At 39.3% G+C, this 15744-nt stretch overlaps 1 long non-coding RNA gene across 1 annotated transcript; it reads right to left on the bottom strand.

The window, feature by feature from the left end:
• Positions 1-1654: 1654 nt before the first annotated feature.
• On the bottom strand, positions 1655-3190 carry LOC110896263. The gene is made up of 4 exons (XR_002567792.1): positions 2845-3190; positions 2046-2505; positions 1823-1977; positions 1655-1753 (listed from the first exon to the last, which is right to left on the bottom strand). It is a non-coding gene; the product is annotated as an uncharacterized LOC110896263 (long non-coding RNA).
• Positions 3191-15744: the final 12554 nt, after the last annotated feature.

Genomic DNA, 15744 nt, shown 5'->3' with positions numbered 1-15744 from the left:
TTTTCGCCTTTCACGCGATTAAACCGTACCTATCCCTCGAAACTAACCGGTCTAGGCTACGGCTAATATAAAGACCCGTTAGGATTCTAATAGGTTATTTTAAAACCTTCGTTCCAGAATAAGGAGCCCCAGTAAAAGATATCTGTGATTTAACTGATTAAGGACAATACTTGCAAAGGTAAATACTTTTAACTTATTTTCCCTTATACGGGCTTGGGTTACGGTATATAAAATACCGCTTGATTGAGCATCAAATCTTCCACCGCTTAGGCGGTTAATTGAATAATTTGATCGGCTCATTTAAACAGTCTTGTTACTTAAAAGCCTTTGGGGGGGTTAATGACCATGTCCCGGATATCCTTGGCATCATTTTACGAAATGGCCACGACCTCGACACCCGGGTGTAGGCGTACACCCAGTATGATGTCTATACTATTAAAAGACGTAGCCGATGGTTTACCCGCCTCGGTTTTACGCAAATGTGGTGTGTCTATTGATCTTTAACCCGGACAGGATCCGGGCTACTGAACGCATAGAAGGAACATGTAATTCGTTCACAAGATTATAATTTTAAATAATTTTCCCAAGTTATAAAAGAATTTGTGCCTCGTGCATTCAAATCAATTTTAATAAACATTTTTCAAAAGTGTCGGTTGAATGTATTTACCAGTGTAAACTGACGTATTTTCCCAAAAAGTTTAAGTGCAGGTACTACACGTACTCGGCTGGCAATAGCTCCTTAGCATCTTAAGAAGTCTCGCAAGCTTGATGTCTTATCTGTTGAACGACATTTTTATTTATTTTGATCCCTCATGTGGATACTATTCAACTACTTGTGATACATTTGATATTACAGTAAATGGTTGAATTATATTTATCTTTAAGCTTCCGCCGTGCATTTATATATTGTGGTTTGACTATATTGTTGCCAACTACGTCACGGTAATCCCCCACCGGGCCCACCGGTGATACACGTGGAAATCGGGGTGTGACATGATATTTAAATCTGGATAGATCTCCAGTAAATTTTAAGTTTTCAAAACTAAGCAATATACCTTGTAGAAATCAATGTGTAACCAGGAACAAGCGCTGACAATTCAGGATGAATGCTAACATGTTTACGGTGGCACCCATCAAATGAATGAAGCGTCACACAGTATCAACATCTAATTAAATGTACTAATGATAAAATTTAACAAGTTTTATTTTACACGAATTCAGATAAATCATGAGAACAGTTTCATAACAATCTGAATTACATTTCAAATATCGATTAATAAAATGATGAACAACTCGAATAATCATCAAATAAACTAATCAAATCAAATCAGTAAAATAAGATATCGACAATTATTTACGATTCACCATAACACAGTTATCAACAAATTATCATCAACACAAGTCACATCAGATCAAAAACCTTGATCATTGTGAATGTCATTTTGTGTTTGATGTCGTGTTCTCGAAACTGAAGTTGAAATATTATGGGTTGTTCGGTTTTTTTGGTTCAAAAACCTTGTTCACTGTGAATGTCATTTTGTTTTTGATGTCGTGTTCTCGAAACAGAAGTTGAAATATTTTGGGTTTTCCTCTTATAGCTCGTAAGGGTGGTGGTAAAATATGTGGGCTTGGATAATCTTCTTTAACAACCATATCGTGACAATACATTCCAAGTAAAGATCTCATTACATCGTTAAATAGAACAACGGCTACTGATGTTGTGTCATCAGCAATGGTTGCGTTGACGGCATACCTAATTGATCAAAGTTAAACTTTATGTATAAATGATATAAAATTTGTTGAGCAGTAATTGAGAGTTTACATGAATCGTGGTGATTGTATTTCTCCATGTTCTGGACATGCAAACTTTTCTTCTTTTGGTAGGACTTTCTTTCTACATTCGTTACATGATTTGTAGAACCATTTTCGAGAGCTGTCAATCTCTTTTATGCTTGCAAGACATGTGAGTTTAATTTTCTACACAAACATAAATTACAATTTAGTTAGCACATGTGTAGAATTAATTTTCAAGGAGATAATCTTACATTATTTCTTTTGGAGATTTTTGAAGAAGTTGTTCAAGTGTTATTCTATTTTTGTCTTCCTCTGAAGACATGATTAATGTTGAAGTAGATGGGTATGTTCTTGAGCGTCCTCTAATGATTCCAAACCTAATAATATAGTATTACACTGTCATGACCCCCGACCACACCCTGGACGGGAGCCATGAACAGTCAAGTGGTACCGGTGGTTATTTTAAAAAGTATTGCAGCGTAAAATTTCATCAGGACCGTGAGTTAGGAAAATACCAGAGTTTAGAAACACCGGGTTTTATTTAGTAAACAGATGGGAATAAACCCATGTTTTACAAAGGTAGCTTTAATATGGGATAAACCTGATTATATAAAACAACGTTTCTTAATTTAGTTTAACTGATAAAATAAGCCACTTCTTTAAGCCTTTCGGTGCCATATCACAACTCTTGTTTCAATCTACTGTTATCACCTGAAACGCATTTTAAAAATATTTGGTCAGCAGGAAATACTGGTGAGTTCATTCAGTTTTACAAAAACACATTTGTTATAATTTACAGTATTAAGGGTGATTACATTGTTTATATCAACCAATTACCCCAAATCGGTATTTGTCACTCGACCGGATCTGTGACTATGGTCATATCACACATTGACTAACCCGTTGTCCAGTGGTGAAACTTATAAAGTAGTGTATACAAAACCCCACATACCGGCAGTAATTGCAAAACACAAAGACTTAATCACTGTAATTACAACTTTGAAAACAAGTAGGGTTTTGAAAGCATTTTGATAAAAAAAAATGACTCACCTTGTTAGTATATGGTCTTGATTAAACAAGCCCCTGATTCTAAGTCTTCTGATAACTAAGCATCTACTTTTATAGTTCTGAATCTTTTGATGATTAAACATCAATTTTGATAGTAAGGTTATAGTTTTGAGCTTTTGGATAGTTAAACATATAGTTTAACAGAGTAGAATACGTATTAATGTAAAACCAGATCAAACCTAACGATGGTCATGAGATCAAAACCATAACGTAAGTCAACAAAGTATACTCTTATTCAAACAGCACGTTGGCATTCGTTAGTTAGTTCTCGGATCGATCGGACAGAATATTGTATCGGTGATTATTGGTTAGAACACCAACGTATAGAGAGAAGAAGGGAATAAAAGAGCAAGGAAGAATGAAGTCCTAGGCTCCTATTTATAGATAAGGAGTATGCATTTCTAGGATGTTTCCTATATACTTTCTAGGAAATTACATATACTTTTCTATGAAGTTTCCTATATATTTTCTAGGAAATTATATACACTTTTCTAGGATGTTTCCTATACATTTTCTAGGAAATTTACATATATACCTTCCCCAGATAAGACCTTCCTTAGATGTTATCTTCCTCATATATACATTCCTTATATGTTATCTACCCCATATAAACACCTTAGTTGTTTAACTAATTAATTTACTTTAATTAAGTAACTTACTTAACTGATTAATAAAATAACTTAGGGGCCGTTTGGTAGCCTCTTAATGACCATTCAGATGCTACCTCTTAATGGTTAAAAACCTCTGAATGAATAAGAGGTAACCTCAAGTCTGAATGGTTAAGAGGTAGCATCTGAATGATAAATCATCACATGTCACATTCTTCTACCTTCTCATTGGTAAAATTCTTAATGGTTCCATTAAGAGGTAGCCTCTTAATGACCATTCAAAGGCTACCAAACAGCCCCTTACTTAATTGTTTAACTGATTTACTTACTTAGCTGTTAAGTTTCCTTTCCTGTTAAGTTTTTGATGTGCGTGTAGTGTAATATAATTTTAGATATATATTTAAGCCCTTTTTACACTTTTAGCCAAGTTTTAAATTTATAAAACACGATATTTACTAACACTAAACACACATATGGGCAAGTGCACCCATCGTGGACGTAGTATAGTGTTGGTAAGATACCGAGGTCGTCCAAGGACACAAGAGCTTTTAATACCGGTTTATCCTCAACGTCTAATCAAATCAAAAGGTTAGAAAAATGTTTTAAACTAAGAAAAATAAAAACTAACTAAATGCTGAAAAATAAAATAAAATAAAAACTGATAGACAAGATGAATCACTTGGATCCGACACGTGTATTAGTATAACCTTTGATTATTTTCGCACTTTTGCACTTATTTAAGAGATTATCTTAGTTATTGTAGTAGGCCCCTTTTTCGGAGGTGACGTTACCCTCAACCCAGTAGTTTGAGTCAGCAAGGATACAATCCTAAAGGGTTGGATTATTGAAAGATAATGAATTAAGTTATTAATGCAAATTATGGTAGGCCCCGCTTTTGGCGGTGACGTTACCCTCGGCTAAGTAGTCTGAGTCAGCAGGGATACAGTCCTAAATAGCCGGGTTATAGTATTAATAGTAGTTAGCTTATGAGGGGGTCAAAGAGTTTGGATCCCCGCCATCCAATACCTATGGGCATTGAAGGAGATCCTACTAAATTTGACCCAGGTCCCAAGCAGGACCTCTAAACGCTGAACAAGGGCAAGACCTTTACCAAACCGTTCCCTTAACCCCCGACCAGGTAGCCAACATACCTCCATATAGACCGTGGAGATATGAATGGTGAAAATCTTTTATTTTATATAGACAGTAAAATAATGCCAAGACACCACGGACAAACGATAAGGAAAGATCACCTTCAACATAAGTAACTAGTTATTAAAGTCATTAATACAAAACCAAATAAAAAGTGCAAAAGATTAAAAATAAAAAGTATTATACTAAACACTTGTCTTCACCAAGTGATGTAAGAGACTTAGGCAAACATGGCCTTGATTGTCAAGAACTCTTACGATCAATCTTGGATCCCGAGACGACTCACACACTCTATGATGGACAATGGATGATGGTGGTGGATGATGGTATTATGGTGGTGGTGGGTGGTGGATGAAGTGTGAGAGAGGTGGTGTGCCAAGGGATGAGAGAGAATGAAGCCAAGCTCCTCTATTTATAGGCTGAACAGAACGCTGGACACGGCCCCGTGTTCGCTGAACACGGCCCCGTGCCCGTCTGACATTCTCTCTCTTCATTAATTGTAATTGCGAATTACAATTAATGCGCCTGCTGTACTTTCAACACGCCCCCGTGTCCGCTGGGCACGGCCCCGTGGTGAGCAATGGAAGCTTCTACTGGTTTGTCTTTTCTGCTGCTTCCTGGGCACGCCCCCGTGTTCACTGGACACGGGGCGTGTTCAGACATCTGTTCTCTTCTCTTTGTCTTGGGAGGTGCCGTTGAGGGTCCGGGCAGTTTGCTTTTGTTCCTTTTCTTGTAATTATGATAGAATTAGGGGTCTTTTTGCTTCTTTTGTGATTTTGAGCTCATTTCATCCTGAAAATACAAAAGGAAGACAAAAACACTCTTTTTCCAACATTAGTACTTAAAAAGGGTTAGTTTTATGCCTTAATTGATGTGTTTTATATGTTGCATTTTACACACATCAAATACCCCCACACTTGAACTTTTGCTTGTCCTCAAGCAAAACTCTTTTAATGTGGCTTACACTCCCAAATGGAATAGGTAGAAGAGAAGTTTTTTTTTTTAACTTGTCCTAGAGTGTCGGGAATCCAAGGTTTGTATAGGTTCTATTTTTATTTTATTTACAATCTTATTCGTCATGATTTATTTTGAACTTTTCATAAGATAAACTACTTAATTTGGCATAGCCTGCCTTATTAAAATTCCATTTATATACAAGTTCACATACCTCACGGGGGATCACTCAATCACTCGGCCGAAGGTGTATATTTAAGTGAATCGCTCGAGAGCGGCACGGATTTACATTTTCCATATGCTTGCCAAGCGATCAATCCTCCTCCTTTTTAACTTTTTACCTTTGTAAATATCAAGAGGTCTTTTGGGGTGAAGGCTTGGGTTTAAAGGTGGGTGGTTGGTTAGTGGTTAGTAAAAAGGGCGAAAATCGTAACAAGTGTCGGTTTTCGTAAAATACCTTATTTTTGGTGATATTTATTTTTGAAGTATTTCTCCAAACAAGCTTTTTGTAGCTTATGTTTGTTTTTGACTTCAACATATTTTTTTTTTTTTTTTTTTTTTTTTTTTTGATAGATCACGTAAAGGTATGTTTATGAAAAACCGAGTTTGTCACTAAAATAAAGGTGAAAAAAAATGAAAAAGTTTTTGATGGGTAGAAAATTGTTTTGGGGGTAATGAAATGAAAGGTTTAGGCTCAAAGGGGTTTTCTAGGGGGATTTTGGGTAGGTAAAAAAAATGAAAAATAAAGGTTTTGAAAGAAAAATAGTTAGTCCTAATGCCTCCATCATTTACTTACTTGGGTTTAAGTTGGTAAGGACCGGGAATGTATCGTCGTGGCAAGTTCTAGATTTGTAAAAACCGAGCGGCTATTCACACAAGAAACGAAAAATGAGCATTTAATCTAAATATGTGTATTTTTATGCTCAATAAAGGCTCAAAACTCACTTTTTGTGGGAATGGGTTTTTAATGTGACCAAGCATATATAATCGAATTTTAGCTAGACTTGTTATACCATTTCATAATTTTCTTATGTTAGTTCTTTTTATCACGACGCTATCGGTTGTAAGTTTGTAAAAATATAACACTTTTATAACTTGTTATTCCCAACTTAAACTAAGACAAGTAAATAAAATAAAAAAAAAAAATTGAAAAAGTTTTTGAAAAAATTTGGGGTGTTTAGCGGTTCCAATAGAGTTTTGTGTAAGGCTTGTTTTAGGATTTTGCAAAATTCCAAGGTTTTAGCATCCCCCCCACACTTAAATTACACATTGTCCTCAATGTGTCCAAAAATAGAGTTTTTGGTTGATTAGAATATGTAAAAGTGTGTTTAAAAACAAAGATTTGTGTTACTGGCACTCTGGACACGGCCCCGTGTTCATTGAACACGGCCCCGTGGAGAACTGCCAGTAACGAAGAACTTACAGAGGGTGAACACGGGGACGTGTTGGGTGAACACGGCCACGTGTTGGACAAAAATCTGCAGGTCAGTAGCCAAACAGCAGATCTGGGAGATGGACACGGGGGCGTGTCGGCTGAACACGTCCCCGTGTGGACAGTCTGTTAGCCAGAAAAATATGGTTTTCTCCCGGTTTCTTCCTCCTAGGGCTGCGAGTGCTAATGTTTAGCATTCTAACCCTTGCATTACACCTGTTCAAGCATTCAATACCATCCAACCAAGCACCAAACATCCTAACCTTACCATAGTTAAACATTATCCAACACAAAGTAAAAACAAAGTAAAAATAAAAAGAAAAGAGTTAAGGAAAGTAAATTGTCTTGACAAATGGCACGCAGGCCATGAATTGTTCGATAGGAAAGGGTGATCAAACCTGTGGGCTCATAACCAGCTAGCCCTTTGCTCCTCCCGGCCTCCTACTCCATATCTTCATCACTGTCTTCACCTCCGCCTCCCTGCCTCGCCATGTACTCCCGGATGCTACCGATGTCATCTTGTATGTCGTTGACGCTGCGTTCGATAGCTCCCACCCGGAGATGTGTGTTGTTGGCAAGGTTGTAGATGTTCCGAGTGCACATGAGGTTTTCCTGCAAAAGATCATGCAAACTTTGGAAATTAGGAAAACCGCCTCCTTGAGAGGAGGATTGACCCGGATCGCCTTGGGGAGGGTATTGGAAATGTGGAGGTGGTGCGTGAAGAACTAGAGCCTCTTGCGGGTTCCATGCGTAGCCTTGCGTCCTTTGAAAGCTCACCGTCCCGTCCTCCGCTTCATAGAGCAAGTTCATGGCCCGGCAGATATGGTAATCAACCCGTCCCGACCATGGGCTCCTTTCGAAGGACTTCGGGATGTTCGCGAAGTGCTTGAAAAGACGGTACACCCATCCCCCGAAGAAGATTGGTGTAGGAGCAGTGGCAAGGCGGTTTAAGTGCATGTTCCGCAGTAGGAGGTAAGAAACATCGAGAGGCTTCCGGTTATGGATGCAGTGGAGGACAACCAAATCTCTAACCCCAACAACGCCACTACTGTCATGGCGTTGGTTCAACGAGTACGTGAGGAGCCTGTGGATGTAACGGTATAGCGGGTCCCTCAGTTTGGTACTCTTTGTGCTGCTGGAGTTATAGATCCCTTCACCGATTTGTGCCCATGCTGCTTGACGTTCACTTGCGTCCAGGTCTCGCATTCCCCCGGTATTCTCCTCGTTTCCCGCTTCTTCGTCTTTGTACAGCCCAATGATTGATCCGAACTGCGCCATGGAGGTTCTATAGGTCGTACCCCCACATCGAAACTCGACCGCCTCGTGATCAAACGGGTCGCGTCTCGAGTTGAAGATGAACGTGCTATAGAACTCCAATGTGCATTGGTGGACCGACCGAAGTCGGGTAGTCAATGCAACGTGCAGTGGACCCGTCACTATGTTGTTGAAGCGGTCCAGTTGGTTTACCATTGTCAGAAGATCGGTGCATGCCCGCCTGGGATACTCTTCGGGCCTTGTTTGTAGGACCTCATAGCGAGCCCTGGCATCAAGTTCGCTGGCATTGAACCGTGTGAATTTGGACATCTGAAAAGAATACAACAAAAGTTAGTGCGAAACATGGAAATTCAGGTTGAAAACTGCAAACAGTGGGCTGGACACGGCCCCGTGTTCAGCGAACACGGCCCCGTGTTCAGGCGTCTGTAACACCAAATTTTCATTTTTTCGTCCCGGTTTCGAAAACCTGAAAATTTTTAGCCTAATAGCAGCGGTTTCCCCCGAAAATGAAACCCTAAGTGTCATTTTTCCAAAATCAAACCATTTACCCCTTCGATTTTGTGTTTTTCGGTTCAAGAACAAGGGTTTGTGTTTTTAGTTGGAAATCGGACAAATCTATCAACAATACATGGCTATTTACTCCCTATTACTCTACTCTAAACTACTACTAACAATTTTCATCAAAAATTTTGAGTTCGATCCGGATGAACATGAAGAACCCTAGATTTTCCCCAATTTTTGATGTTTTAACTACATGCAAGTAACTAATCTAACTACTAAGAAGGATAGAATCATACCTTGACGTTGTTAGGCTTGGTGGTAACGTTCGAAATTGGCAGAAAATCGCCTCTAACCAGAGAGTTTTCGGCGAAACGGGGCGTGTGGAATGGTGTAACTGATAGAACAAATGGGTTTTATCCCGACAGTCGCCTCGACACGGCCCCGTGTTCAGCGAACACGGCCCCGTGCCGGGTGAAATTTTTGAAATTTTTTTTTTTTTTTTTTTTTTTTTTTTTGTGTGCATGCCCCTTATCTCCGAATAATGGTTAGATGATTTTTACCAGTTCCGAATGTATACTTACCTGTAACTTGTCTGGTATGAGTTTATTCGTTGACCGTTTGAAGTGCGATTTCCTCTTCCTCATCCTCAATGGATCCTCTGTAGAGTTTCAGCCGTTGGCCATTGACTTTAAATGGTGTCCCATTTCGAGTTTTAATTTCTACTGCACCGTGTGGAAAAACATGGGTGACTGAAAAAGGTCCCGACCACCTAGATTTTAACTTACCAGGAAACAACCGAAGTCGCGAATTGAACAATAGAACTTGGTCTCCAACCCGAAATTCATTAGATTTAATATATTTATCATGCAAATTTTTCATTCTTTCTTTATAAATTTCGGAGTTAGAATATGCATAATTCCTAAGTTCTTCTAATTCGTTTATTTGACAAAATCGATTCTTACCGGCAACTTCCAAATCTAAGTTTACGTTTTTAATTGCCCAGTAGGCTTTGTGAGCAATTTCTACTGGCAAGTGACAACTTTTTCCATAGACGAGTTTATATGGGGTTGTGCCTATAGTGGTTTTATAAGCGGTTCGAAAAGCCCATAAAGCGTCATCTAGTTTGTCAGCCCATTCTTTTTTATTTATCCCTACGGTTTTCTCAAGTATTCGTTTTAAACCTCGATTAGTCACTTCGGCTTGCCCGTTTGTTTGAGGATGATATGCTGTTGAGACCCGGTGATAGACCCCATATCTTGTTAAGATTTTTTCGAGTTGATGATTACAAAAATGGGTACCTCTATCACTTATTAATGCCTTTGGTGTGCCAAAACGAGAGAACAATTTTTTTAGGAATTTTACTACTACTCTTCCATCATTTGTTGGAAGAGCTTCGGCTTCTGCCCATTTAGACAAGTAATCGACCGCCACAAGTATATATTTGTTTCCTTTTGAAGGTGGGAAAGGTCCCATGAAATCGAGTCCCCACACATCAAAGATTTCACAAACGAGAATGCCATTTTGGGGCATTTCGTTTTTGGAAGAAATATTACCTGATCTTTGGCAGGCATCACATGTCTTTACAAGGTTTTGTGCATCCTTGTAAATGGTTGGCCAGTAAAATCCAGAATCAAATACCTTTCTCGCGGTACTTGAGGCACCATGATGTCCTCCGTATGGACCTTCATGACAATGACGGAGTATTCTTTGTGCTTCATTACCATGGACACACCTTCGGATGAGTTGATCAGCACACATTTTGAAAAGATAGGGGTCTTCCCAAAAGTAATGCTTTACATCAGCAAAGAATTTTTTTCTTTGATGATGTGGCCATCCTTTGGTGACTATACCGCTGGCTAAGAAATTAGCGTAGTCGGCATACCATGGTTCTTGTCTGCTTTCCATCATTTCCAGGGACTCCGTGGGAAATTTTTCGTTGATTTGCTCGTCCCTGGTTGTCTCCAAAGCTGGGTCTTCTAAGCGTGAGAGGTGATCTGCAGCAGTGTTTTCTGCTCCTCTTTTGTCCTTGATTTCGATGTCGAATTCCTGGAGGAGTAGAATCCACCTTATCAAACGGGGTTTTGCGTCTTGCTTCTTGAAGAGGTACCTGATGGCTGCATGGTCTGTATAAACTATTGTTTTAGAAAGAACAAGATAAGAACGAAATTTATCAAAAGCAAAGACCACCGCTAGTAACTCTTTCTCTGTAGTTGTATAATTTTCTTGTGCATCATTTAGAGTTTTACTAGCATAATAGATTGGGTGGAAATGTTTTTCTTTTCTTTGTCCTAAGACTGCTCCAACAGCAAAGTCGCTTGCATCGCACATGATTTCGAAAGGAAATTTCCAATCTGGCGCTATCATGATAGGTGCATTGACTAGCATTTCCTTGAGGGTCAGAAATGCTTGATTGCATTCCTTGTCAAAGATGAAGGGTGCATCTTTTTCAAGCAATTTTGTTAGAGGTCTTGAAATTTTCGAAAAGTCTTTGATAAATCTTCTATAGAATCCGGCATGCCCTAGGAAACTTCTGATTGCTCGCACGGAGGATGGAGGAAGTAATCGAGATATGGTCTCGATTTTTGCTCGATCAACTTCCATTCCTTCGCTTGAGATTTTATGTCCGAGTACTATTCCCTCTGTTACCATGAAATGGCATTTTTCCCAGTTAAGGGCGAGGTTAGTTTCCTCACATCGGGATAGCATTCGTTCAAGATTATCGAGGCATTGATCATATGAGTCTCCAAAGATGGAAAAGTCATCCATGAAGACTTCCATGGTTTTTTCAATCATATCATGGAAAATGGCGACCATACAACGTTGGAATGTTGCAGGCGCATTACATAGACCGAATGGCATGCGTCGATATGCAAAAGTTCCGTAGGGGCATGTGAAAGTTGTTTTCTCTTGGTCTTCTGGTGCTATCGGTATTTGAAAGTAACCTGAAAAACCATCTAAGAAACAATAAAATTTATGACCGGATAATCTTTCTAACATTTGATCAATGAAGGGCAAAGGAAAGTGGTCTTTCCTTGTTGCTTCATTTAATCTCCTATAGTCTATACAGACTCTCCATCCTGTGACGGTTCTTGTGGGTATTAATTCATTTTTCTCGTTAGTTATTACCGTCATACCTCCTTTCTTTGGGACTACTTGGACGGGACTTACCCACGGGCTATCGGAGATAGGGTAGATTAGTCCGGCGTCGAGTAGTTTGATGACTTCATTTTTAACCACTTCTTGAACATTGGGGTTCACTCTTCGTTGTGGTTGAATTACTGTTTTGTAGTCATCATTCATTAAAATTTTGTGCGTGCACATGGAAGGACTTATTCCCTTAATATCTACCAGCTTCCAAGCGATCGCATTTTTGTGTTTTTTAAGTAGGTTAACTAATTTTTCTTTTTCTACGCTAGTTAATTTAGACGAAATAATTACAGGTAAACTACCATCTTTGTCTAGAAAAGCATATTCCAAACCTTTAGGGAGTTCTTTGAGCTCGATGGGTGGGTCTTTAGGAGACACCTTATTTTGTGGTTCATCTAGATCAAGAACTTTAAAAGTTTGTTCTATGGCTACCTCTTCGTCGACAAAGTGGTCTTCCTCGTGGTTTGTATCAGGTGGTTCAGCTTCATCTTCAATTAGGGGGTCATTGTTGCCAAAAGGATATTTCATTGAGCGCTCAAGATCTATGCTCCTTTTGAATGCCCCTAATTGAAGAGTTAGATTGTTGAATTTCCGGTTTTTCAAAGCTTTGTGAGTTTGTACAAAAGGTTTTCCCAAGACTAGGGGGGCATCATCTAAGATGACGAAGTCGGTTGGGATTACCATTTGATTTGTTCGAACCAAAATATCTTCGACTACACCGATTGATTTCATTACTTTTCGGTCGGATAGAAAAATGGGTATTTGAAGTGGAGTAAAATCACTAATACTTAACTTTTCAAAAATGTAGTTGGGCATTATGTTAACACAAAGATCTTTATCAATAGAGACATTACTAATAAACGAATTTTGAAAGAAACATGGAACCGGTGTGATGTTAATTTCAAAAGGATCTTCTTTTATTAGCGAGGTTTGATCATTAGTTAACTTAACACTTACCATTTCTTCAATTTTAGCACTAGTGTTTAACTCTTTTAAAAACTTAGCATGAGGGGTTATTAAACAATTGTTTTCGAAAGTAGGTGACAAGAGAATAATTTCCTCTAAATTAGACTCTTCTTGAATTTTAACATTATCGGACTCACCATTTTCGTTGTTTAACTCATGTGTCTGTTTTTCACTTTCTTGTTCTTCCATTTTTACATTTTCAACTATCTCTTCGTTATTATTACTTTTTAACTCTTCTCTCGCGCGGGATTCCTCTTCCCTTGCGCGAGATTCTTTTATGCAACGTTCGATAGTTTTAATGTGTTCTAATATCCTATTGGTTACTTCGGTGAGATTGAAAGAATTTGGATCCTCTAAGCTTGAATCCGGTTGTTCGATCCTTGGTTCCTCATAGTACTCATATGAAGTAGATGGTTCACACCATTGTTCTTCATTGTAAGTATATGATGGATAAGGGTCGAAACTTTGTTCTTCATAGTACTCATATGAGGTGGGTTGTTCACGCCATGGTTCCTCATAATAAGTGTATGAAGGTGGTGGCTCATATGTTGAATCTTCAAAGTATGAGTATGAAGGCTCATACCTTGGTTCATCAAAATACGAGTATGAGGGAGGAGGTCCATACCTTTGGTCTTCATAGGATGTGTATGAAGTCGATGGCTCGTACCTGGGCTCCTCATAATGGCTATACGAATTGGATCCGACACGTGTATTAGTATAACCTTTGATTATTTTCGCACTTTTGCACTTATTTAAGAGATTATCTTAGTTATTGTAGTAGGCCCCTTTTTCGGAGGTGACGTTACCCTCAACCCAGTAGTTTGAGTCAGCAAGGATACAATCCTAAAGGGTTGGATTATTGAAAGATAATGAATTAAGTTATTAATGCAAATTATGGTAGGCCCCGCTTTTGGCGGTGACGTTACCCTCGGCTAAGTAGTCTGAGTCAGCAGGGATACAGTCCTAAATAGCCGGGTTATAGTATTAATAGTAGTTAGCTTATGAGGGGGTCAAAGAGTTTGAATCCCCGCCATCCAATACCTATGGGCATTGAAGGAGATCCTACTAAATTTGACCCAGGTCCCAAGCAGGACCTCTAAACGCTGAACAAGGGCAAGACCTTTACCAAACCGTTCCCTTAACCCCCGACCAGGTAGCCAACATACCTCCATATAGACCGTGGAGATATGAATGGTGAAAATCTTTTATTTTATATAGACAGTAAAATAATGCCAAGACACCACGGACAAACGATAAGGAAAGATCACCTTCAACATAAGTAACTAGTTATTAAAGTCATTAATACAAAACCAAATAAAAAGTGCAAAAGATTAAAAATAAAAAGTATTATACTAAACACTTGTCTTCACCAAGTGATGTAAGAGACTTAGGCAAACATGGCCTTGATTGTCAAGAACTCTTACGATCAATCTTGGATCCCGAGACGACTCACACACTCTATGATGGACAATGGATGATGGTGGTGGATGATGGTATTATGGTGGTGGTGGGTGGTGGATGAAGTGTGAGAGAGGTGGTGTGCCAAGGGATGAGAGAGAATGAAGCCAAGCTCCTCTATTTATAGGCTGAACAGAACGCTGGACACGGCCCCGTGTTCGCTGAACACGGCCCCGTGCCCGTCTGACATTCTCTCTCTTCATTAATTGTAATTGCGAATTACAATTAATGCGCCTGCTGTACTTTCAACACGCCCCCGTGTCCGCTGGGCACGGCCCCGTGGTGAGCAATGGAAGCTTCTACTGGTTTGTCTTTTCTGCTGCTTCCTGGGCACGCCCCCGTGTTCACTGGACACGGGGCGTGTTCAGACATCTGTTCTCTTCTCTTTGTCTTGGGAGGTGCCGTTGAGGGTCCGGGCAGTTTGCTTTTGTTCCTTTTCTTGTAATTATGATAGAATTAGGGGTCTTTTTGCTTCTTTTGTGATTTTGAGCTCATTTCATCCTGAAAATACAAAAGGAAGACAAAAACACTCTTTTTCCAACATTAGTACTTAAAAAGGGTTAGTTTTATGCCTTAATTGATGTGTTTTATATGTTGCATTTTACACACATCAGTTTTCTTAGCTAGTAAGTTTTCACAACCGCTAAGTTTTCTTAACCAATAAGTTTTCTTAACCGCTAAGTTTTTTAACAATTAAGTTTCCCTAACCACTAGGTTTACTTAATCGCTAAGTATTCTGGTTTAGCAGCCCCCTGTTTATGAGTTCTAATTTCTAGATACAATGGAACTCGTATTAGCGTATTAACCCGATTCAACTTTAACGGAAATCATGAGATCAAACCCACAACGAATGATAAAGTATAGCCGGGTACCGGCAGCACATAAACATCTATTGGATTGGTTTTAATCGATCGGATATAGTACCGTGTCAGTGATTAGAGCTATTACCCTGATATCGGAGCAGAGTTTTGGGAATTTCGGGCTTTAATTGAAAGAAACAGAGATACGAGAAGTAGGACGACGTTTTAAACGATCGAACTGAGCAAACTGAGCAAGTCCCAATGTCCCACACTGCTTAATATATACACACATTGGACACCTCCCGTGCGTCGCGCACTGTTCCCTTCTCCCTTCCGCGTGTCGCGGGGATGGTTGACTTGGCATAGGTATGCCACGTGTCTAGGTAGGTTGGACACGTGGCGCCTCGATGTGACACGTGTCCTTGGCCGCCTTTTTCAACCAATTAGGCGTTTTTCTCGATTTTTCGTGCCGATATTTATCACGTATGCTCGGGTCTTGATCCCAATTGGTTCGGTTTTTAATTGTGAATCTAATAAAGGTACTTTTGTGCGGGTTGGTTCATCAACCGTCAGGTTTTCAAGTTTTATC

Source organism: Helianthus annuus, chromosome 12 (genome assembly GCF_002127325.2).
Source record: "Helianthus annuus cultivar XRQ/B chromosome 12, HanXRQr2.0-SUNRISE, whole genome shotgun sequence".
In the NCBI taxonomy this organism is placed as follows: domain Eukaryota; kingdom Viridiplantae; phylum Streptophyta; class Magnoliopsida; order Asterales; family Asteraceae; genus Helianthus; species Helianthus annuus.
This window is presented reverse-complemented; position numbering and strand designations above follow the sequence as displayed.